The sequence below is a fragment of the Musca autumnalis genome, unplaced genomic scaffold (assembly GCF_047663935.1).
Source record: "Musca autumnalis isolate F117 unplaced genomic scaffold, ASM4766393v1 scaffold_2, whole genome shotgun sequence".
Classification (NCBI taxonomy): domain Eukaryota; kingdom Metazoa; phylum Arthropoda; class Insecta; order Diptera; family Muscidae; genus Musca; species Musca autumnalis.
In genome coordinates this window covers 130,579,171-130,588,840 of record NW_027411755.1, presented here as the reverse complement: position 1 = coordinate 130,588,840, position 9,670 = coordinate 130,579,171, and positions in this window count along the sequence as shown.

The window sequence follows — 9,670 nt, the reverse complement described above, 5'->3', positions numbered from 1 at the left end:
ATTTCATATGACATTTTATACATTTATTTCTATTTCGATGTATATTAGGGACATATATTTTTTGAGAAAAAAAATTATATCATTCGGAAAAAACCATTTCCCAGAAAGACTTCTTCATATCAATGATATGTAACCTCCTCCAAGTTCGAACGATAAGCTGCGCAGTAAATCACCGCTTGTAGAGGCGATACAACGTTTGTTAATATGTGAGGTATTTTGTTAAAATTTAAAAAATAAAGCCCTAATAAACATGTGCTTCTTTGATTTCTAAAACAAAACATTGAAACAGCTTTTCATTTTTCTATGAATTTCCAGCGACCCCAAACTTTTCTGCAAGAATTTTACTGTCTGCGAGAATTTATGCATTTAGTGGAATGATGTGGAAACATAAAAATTGAAAATGTAACGAATTTTCATTCATGCTTTCCAAATTGTTCAACCAAATGTGAAAAATTATTAGTTTTTTAAATTCCAATAATTTATAGACATTTCCGTGTTTTGTTTACAAATACAACTGGCAGTAACGTTCAAACAAAAACAAATTCCTTTGTGGTTGTTGTTCGAGTTGTATTTGTTGTAGTATTAACTTTACCTTGTATTTGTTCTACCATGTTAGAAATGTATAATGATATACATAATTGTTCCACAATCATCCCAGTAGGGACAAGAGATGCTTCTCTCATATGAATGAGTGCACCCCGATTCATACTAGCTCAATGATAAGGGAACTACTGTTAATCGCCGAGTCCGAACGACGTGTCCTAAGACACCGCATGTAGAGAAGTTTTACATGGTTGAAATACTCAGAAAATGTAACCATCATTACTGAGGGGTATTTTGCCACCGTTGAAAATTTCATGTGGCCTGGCCTAGGAACCGAACCCGGGCATTCAGGGTGAAAGGCGGGTGTGCATACCATTGCACCACGGTGGCACCCTATTAGATATATCAAAACATGGAAATTTTACATTTTTGATTTTTGAGGAATAGACTTCGGAGACATTTAATATGCTCAAAGCAAAAAAAAAAATCATTACGTATAGGTAATTTGGCCTGTTTTTGGGGCAAAAATTAATAGCGGTGGATATGTGGGCTTTTTATTCATTTTTATTGCTTTATATGCAAAAAAACAAAGAATTACAACGTGAAATTCGGATATAGCGAACATCGGTTATAAGAAACTACGTTTATAGCGAACAAAGTTTTATGTTTCCAAAGAATTTTTCTTAATATTTGTACACACATTCAACTTCTTAAAACGACCACGATTATAACAAACAAAAATTTTAACCCCGCGAGTAGATTTTTTTACAATTTGTTAGGATTTTCAGGCCCGCTTTAAAGCACAAGCCGATAGCGACGAATTTAAGCACTGTTTCAAATATTTTAACATATGATATTTAAAAGTAGACTTTAATAAGAATTTTACAGACGAACACGTTTATAACGAACGCCGGATATAACGAACAACTTTTCTTTTTCCTACGCCCTATTCTCATTTTACCTATTTTATTCGTTCCAACACAATGAACGCGGTTAAAACAAAACGGTTACAATGAACTGAAGTACTGCTCCGCCAAAAGATTTTTATAAACATTGATATGTTTAAAAAATTGATTCGGAAAAGATCTTTATAAATATAATTTTTTTAAAGGACCAAATAAATCACGCAATCATGGTGAATATTTCTTTAAAGAAAATGTCTTTTTAGTTCAAATCGGATGCTTTTTTGTGTTTACTATTTCCTTCACCAAACAAAAAATTTTAAAAAAAATATATTTTTCTGCAAGGAGGGCACCTTCAAAAAAGTGATATAACTCAAAAAACGCAAAAAATCGCACCTAGGTAATTATGTAGTTGATTCAGAACCCTTTGCTGAAGATGTTCCCGGTAGCAGAATTTCGGACAAAGTTGGACAATTTTGTAAAAGTCTATAATATAAAACTATAATTTTGTAAAAAAAATAATTCTTAGGTTGTATCCTATATGACGATTTCTTCTGCTGTAAAACAAACATTTGGAAGAAAATTATTTCTTAAAACAGAAAGTACACACTGCCACTATTCCACTGAATATCATATCTTTGTATTTGAATATTACCAAACTCTTACAAATTGCGTTAAATTCTGCTCTGAGTTTTCATCTTTTTTTTTGACATTTTTTATTTTGTCTTCGAAATTTTGATTTTAAATTCGAATTATACCGCGAGATTTGAATATTTTTGAAAACAAATTGCACTCGGCGATAAACTGTAGGTCCCAAGCTGTGATAAGGTGGCAGAATCGACAAAGTTATTTCTTACAATAAGCTTATTTGTTCCATAAAGGAATTTTGATTTGCTGAAAGCTAATTCCTAGGGGCAGTGGTGTAGGGTATCACATGGTCGGCCCGTCTGACTATAACCTTTTCTTACTTGTTCATAATTAAAAAACGTATTTTGATGCGTTTGTTGTGCAAAAATTTAGGATGCAAAAAAAGAACGTGGTACGAGCTAAATCATAGAAAGTATGAGCAATTTAAGAAGAATATTTATAATATATCTGTGGTAAGTATTGATATCTATTTTGACGGAATACATTATCGCGTCATTTCATTAAACTTGTATGCATTTTATTTCAGGAACTTTTGAATGATCTGAAGGACACACGAGAAAAACATTCAAGGACAAAATAAACATAAGTCACTGTATCAAGTAGTAACGCTCTAGTTCCAGTATCAAGGATCAAGATGGTCCTGTCATATCCATAAGTATACAAGATTAGGTTGTCATTTGTAAAATTTTTGCACACCATGCAATAAAATAAAGTGTGGCTAATGCATACATATATGCATTTACCCATTTATCTGACTTCAGATTACTAGTATTTTTGGCTATAATTTCTGACTACCGAATTGACTGGTTACTGGTAATGCAATGAAGGGATAAGTGGCTTTCCGAAGACTATCCAATTGACTGGTTACTAGTAATGCAATGAAGAGACAATTTCCTTCACACGACTATCGAATTGGGTGGTTACTGGTAAAGCAGTGAGGAGATAATAGACCCCTTCCTATGACATCCCCATGTTAAATTCACCAGTCTATAACATTTCGAGTAGATTGGGTGGTAACTAGGGGCGTTTACCTGTAGCCAGCAAAATTGCTAGTTATTCCCTAGTTACCCGAACAATTGGGTACGTTCAGAATTTTGCATAGTGGGTATAAAAAGTTCGGTCCGGCCGACATTAATTAATTAATTACTTTTTCGGTAAGTTAACCCTTTGAACCCCGATTTTTTTTCGTAGAGATAAAAATATTTTTCATATTTATTATGATTAGTAGTCGCAAAAATAAGTCCTCTGCGAAAAAATTCTTATTAATTCCTCGTACTTAGGGAGTTACCAAATGTACCTCCCCCACAAAAGTTCGGAAATGTTCGGAAAATGTGTGCGCACGATAACTCTTGAAGGAAGTAACCGATTTGGTCCATACTTTGCACATCGTGAAATTTCTACCAATATGGACTCAATCGGTCCATTCCTTCGGGTACCTCCCACACAAAATTTCGGAAAAGTTCAGTTTAGGACCTGTCCACGAATCGCTTTGATTATTGTTGTAGCAACTTGCATTCACTGCCCCCATATAACGGCATAAGCTTCATCGAGGGCATGTCCATACTTCCTGAGAAAATAGCCTGAAAGGTACAAAAAAAACCCTATGACGCCGTGTGTAGTGGTTGGGGCGCAAGATAACTCTCGAACGGATCTGCTGATTCGGTCCACAATTTGGTCTATGTAATGTTTTGTACAAACTTAGTTTAATTTCGAAGATAAGCCATATCGGTCCACTCCTTCAGGTACCTCCCCCACAAAAGTTCAAAAATGTTCGGAAAAATTGTGCACACGATAACTCTTGATGGGAGAGACCGATTTGGTCCATACTTTACACATCCTAAAGTATCTACCAAATATAGATCAGGTTCGAATATGGACTATATTTGTCCACTCCTTCGGGTACCTCCCACACAAAATTTTGGATAAATTCACTTTAAGACCTGCTGTCGAATCACTTTGATTTTTGTTAAAGCAACTTGCATTCGCTGCCTCAATTACGGCAGTAAAAGTTTTTTCAGGGGCAAGTCCCCACTTCTTGAGAAAACAGCCCGAAAATTGTAAAAAACCCCTATGGCACCATATGTAGTGGCTGCAGGGCTTGAACCGAAAATATTACCGAATATAGCTATATTATGTTTTTCGCAGGCTAGTGTGATAAAAAAGCCCTATCTATCGATATCCCCGTATCCATACTTTTGTCGGTGCATACGGCCAAAATTTTGAAAACCCCCCTAAATACATAAGTTTTTATACCCTACACCACTATGTGGAAAGGGTATTACAAGTTTGTTTTGGGAAAAATTCATGTAACACCGCGAAATATTCGTCGGAGACCCCCAATGTGGTATACCAATCTTCATATCTCGACGAGATAAAACGATTTTGAGATGTGTGTCCGTCCGTCCGTCCGTGTGTCCGTCTGTCCATTATAAATTGTAATCAAACTCCAGGCCGCAATTATGGACCGATCATCACGAAATTCGGTATGAAGGTCGGTTTCACATCAGAATAGATCGCTATTTTGATTGGTGATGATCGTGAAATATTTAGCGGGTGAAATGGACCAAAAACATAATTTTTATCAGATTTTGTACCTGCTCTGTAGGTCGCAATAATAGTCCGATCGCCTCGAAATTTTAAATAAGGTAAGAGTATATGACAAAGAAGAAGCTTGCAATTTGAGATGGCGATCAGATAATATTTAGAGGGTTAAATGGACCACAACTTTTGTGTGAAAATTGTGAAAATTTTTAATAAACAGCTTTTATCTTTGTTTCTGAAAGACACCTTCCCCACTCGTGAGTTAGTAGTTTGTAGTGTAATCATAAACCCGCTAGAGGTCGCAATTGTAGCTCAATAGTCACGAAATTTTGCACGAGGTAAGAGTTTAGGTTGAAGAAAATGCCTATAATTTTGCATGATTATCTGCTATTATTTAGCGGTTGACATATGTAGACCATTACATTTGTATGAAAAATATACAAATTTTATTTTTGGTCCATATTTTCATTCCTGTAGGGCATATACCGGCAAAGCAGCCTACATAAGGAAAAATGATGCAAATTGCAATAATGTGTCTGCTAGATAACGCACCTTCTGCCTGATATATAATGTGTTTTGTGAAGAGAACCACAATTTCCTCCCATGCTACAAATTGTCTTTATCATGACAGAGAAATTTTCAGTTCAGTTGTCAATTTGGATTTTTATACAAATATTGCAACATGGGGTCGCCTCGACACCAATTTTATACCTCAGGATTTAGGGTAAAGGGGATACAAACAAAATACGACCAAAGATGTATCTCATCGAAATATAGGTTTTAGACCCCAAGTATATTTGGACGAAATTCGCTTCAGACAATTTGGAGTCTATTTCGTTCATCTGTCTCTCTTAATGTCTAGCTGACTGGTGCGCACGATAACTCTCGAACGGATCTACCGATTAGAACCAAATTTTATACTTCGTAATATTTTGCCCAAGCTTTGTTTTAGCTCGAATGTAGGCGATGTTGGTCCACACCTCCCCCAAAAAAGTTCAAAATTGTTTTCGAAAATTTGTGTGAACGATAACTGGCGAAGTGAGCAATCGATTTGCTCCAAACTTTCCATATATTATTATTCCTTCCAGATATAGATCGGATAAGACTATATCGGTCCACACCTTAGGGTACCTCCCACACATAATTCGGAAAAGGGAAATTTAAGAGTCCTCTCGAATGGTTTTGATTTTTTTCAGCAGATTGTACTTGCGCCGCAAATCCGCAAGATAACTCTCAAGGGGATTTTCTGATTGGTTGGATTGGTCTGATTGGTCATGTGTCAGGTCGGAATATGGACTATATCTATACGTCCTTCGAGTACCTCCCACACAAAATTTGGGAAAGTGCAGTTTGAAGACCCGTATCGGATCTATTTGATTATTATTTCCTTTTTGAAGAAGGTTCTTTTTACGTTCCGTATTCTGGTCCTTTCCCGGGGTAAGTCATACTTCCTGAGATAATGGTTCAGAAGTTCCAAAAACCCCTGCCGGCTCCAACTAAAATTACAAATCTGAAAAATCAAAATCAAATATTTCCAAAACTTAGAATTTAGCTTACTAAAATTGATTTGGTATATCCCCATATTACGATACCTACAGATTCCACGTATTTTGAAGCAAAGTCGTGTTACAAAATAAATATATTTTTAGAGGCTAAAGGTTAGCGCCATTGACTTATACTCCCTTCTTTGCTGTTTAATTGAATATGAATAATTTTTGGATTTATAAATTAGTTTGCATGCAAAATTTTTGAATTTCTATTCATTGTTAGTTATTTCTACCGGTATAAAATATATTTCAGATATCAAAATTTATGCCCACAATGAACTATTTTCGAAGCATATGTGAGGTACAACTTCACAATTTTGGATGATAGATCTTCAATAAACTCCCAATTTTCCCAATTATGAAATATACCAAATTGCGTGGTATATATGTTTTTATTTTAAGTGTATTCCAAAGAGTAACCTGATACTCAAAGACAATTTGAAGATGTAGCAGGAGGGGCTAATCAATGTGAATTGTCCAATTTTCGAATATTATTTAGAAATGTATAATTTATATTTTTTTCCACAAACATCCCAGTAAAGACAAGAGAGGCTACTCTTATATCAATGGATTCATATTAAGTTATTGATAGTGTCCTAAGTTGCCACTTGTAGAGACTTTTTTCATGGCTGAAATACTCAGCAAATATCGCTAACATTACTAAGGGGTATTTTGCCACCATTGACAATTTGGTGGGAATCGAACCCCGACATTCGGCGTGCAAGGCAGTTGCAGATACCTAATTCCGACAGGTTGTGGTGTAGGGTATCACATGGCCGGCCCCGTCCGACTATAGCCTTTGCTTACTTGTTTTTGGGAAAAAAAAAGTATTTCAAACCCGGCAAAGCCGACTGATACTTTTTTACTTGTTTTTTTTTTTTTATTAAATCAACATCTCAGTAAGATTTTTAAAAAATTTTTGGCTGCAAATTGTCAATTCATGTGACATTTAAGGGCATTTTATAAAATCACTAAAATATTTCATGTCCAAATTTTTACTCGACTACTTATACTTAAACAAGCATTACTTCGTCAATATAGCTATTTATTTAAAAGTAATTTTCATTTTTTTATTCTTCTGAAATCAAGCTATCTCAGACGGTGTGGGAAATACTCATACACAAACATGCAAAATTGCCCACAGGCAACATCGGGACACAAAGGGTTAACAAGCAAAATACAATTGTCGCTAACTCCTACCAACAGTAGGCAACAGTGTTGTCAACTTTTATTGATACTTTTCATTTATATTTTTGCATTTTAATTTACCGATATTGGTCGTTATCTTAAAAAATCAGTGGCCTCAATATCCCACTGACATATCTAAAATTTCACGTCTTCATATAGCCCTTAGAACGGTATCCCCGGTTTTCGGTATTTTGAAAGTTTTAGTCACATTATTCAACCGAAATGACTGAAATATGGCTTTTAGTCTTCGTTGGAGTTAGAAAGCTGACCTCCAGAAATTTCTTGATACATATCAATGTTTTATGCAGCCTCTATAGAACGGTGCACCCGATTTTCTTTTAGCCACACTATTCAATCGGAACAGGTACAAAACATTCCTTGCAAAAAATCAGAGAGTGTAGGTTCCGGTAAAGGGTTAGCCCCCATTTAAAATTGTTTGCAGATTTTTTGACACACTTTTTGGCCGAATCGGTTGTTATGTTAATTGGAATTTTGTGTTCTCAGAAGATGGAAAACTTATATATCCAAGTTTACGCCTCCATGAACCGGTATTGCTTAATACTATGTATTTCGATGGGTTTCTGTTAAATTTTCTAACCGAGATTTCTGTAATCTAATATTGTGGGTTGTCAGAGGATTCAAAGGCACAAATCGGAAAATTTAAAATACTGGTCCATGTTTCCGAAGCAACGACGAAGACTCGTACGAGCTCTTTTAAACTGATTATCATCAGTAAAGATATTCTACTCATGCAGGGAATAAGAGGAAGAGTTTGGTACTTTCATAAACAAAAGGAAACTAATTGTAACATTTTACTTTATTTAACAACCACTGTATTGGTATTCAATCCAATTACAAATAGTTCATGGCAAATTATGCAGAAGAATTTAATCTTCCGTGTTATGGTGATTTTTCTTTTATTGGACTTCATGTAGATTATGTGTGGAGAATAAACAGCTTAAATGGAACGATAACTGTCGTTCATTTGCTCGACCCATAAATCTGTGCTGAGCACTTCATTGATTTCATTATTGCAATAACAATTGACATCTTAAAATGGACAGCAAGCCATGAATGCAAACTACCATTTATTTATTCGCTGTTGAAACGTCACAGTCGCCTGAAGCACAATGTTCTTCAAATTATCACTTCTGACTTTGCATTGAAATGAAAAGAAACTGAAAAATGCAATCAGACAGGTCGATAGCAAAAAAAAAAAGTTTTACAATTATTGAAGTTGAGGTTTACCATTTAAACAATATGAATATATTTCTGTTGATGGAAGTGTTTTAGCCACTATCTCAAAATATGGACCATAACAAATAATTTACGTTGAAGCTGTGTTGGTGGTAATACAAAAAAAAAAAATGGTAAAAATGTGTTGAAGTACATAAGTTTTTTTGTTCTCGCTTGATTTCTGGCCAAACCAAGTCACATTCAGACCTGTGCTTAAAAAAATTAAAGAATACCCTTTGGGCAACATGGTTCTAAAGTATGATTTTTCGATATAGCATTTCCAAATTAAATGAAACCTTTTCCAAATTGAATGAAACTTTTTCCAAATTGAATGAAACCTTTTCCAAATTAAATGAAACCTTTTCCAAATTGAATGAAACCTTTTCCAAATCAAATGAAACCTTTTCCAAATCAAATGAAACCTTTTCCAAATCAAATGAAACCTTTTCCAAATCAAATGAAACCTTTTCCAAATCAAATGAAACCTTTTCCAAATTGAATGAAACCTTTATTTTTATTGAAAGAAAAAAGGCAGATTATTTTGAAAAGAGAAAGAAATAAAAAATTATATGGGTTTTCAACGATTTTTACTTAAATTCTAATCTTAAGTAATGATATAAAAGTGTAACTCCCTGCATGTTTTGCTTCCTTGAACTTAAACACTTCATAATTTTTGGGCATCAATTAAGGTTATAGCGAAATAATCCTAAAGAGAGAATTTAGGTTTATAAAATTCCTAATACCAAAATGGAGATGAAAATCTGGGGCAGAGATAATTCCTTTTGGGGATGAAAGCCCTTGGTGAGTATATAAGGAATCCCGAAGGACAGATCCGCCGTGAGTCGAAGTTCCGAGTTATAGCCCGATTAAATTTCTGCTGAAGACCATGTAAGGAATCTGAAATTAACGTTATATCTTTGTTAACTGTTGTTTTAGCTTATTTTCGAGATTACTTTTCTGCACTCAAATCGAATGAGGATTATTTTCGTAGAACATTTCGACATTCTAACTCGCTTCCTTCAATGTCCTTTTCGTCCCTTATTTTAAGAACCGCTATAAAAGTAC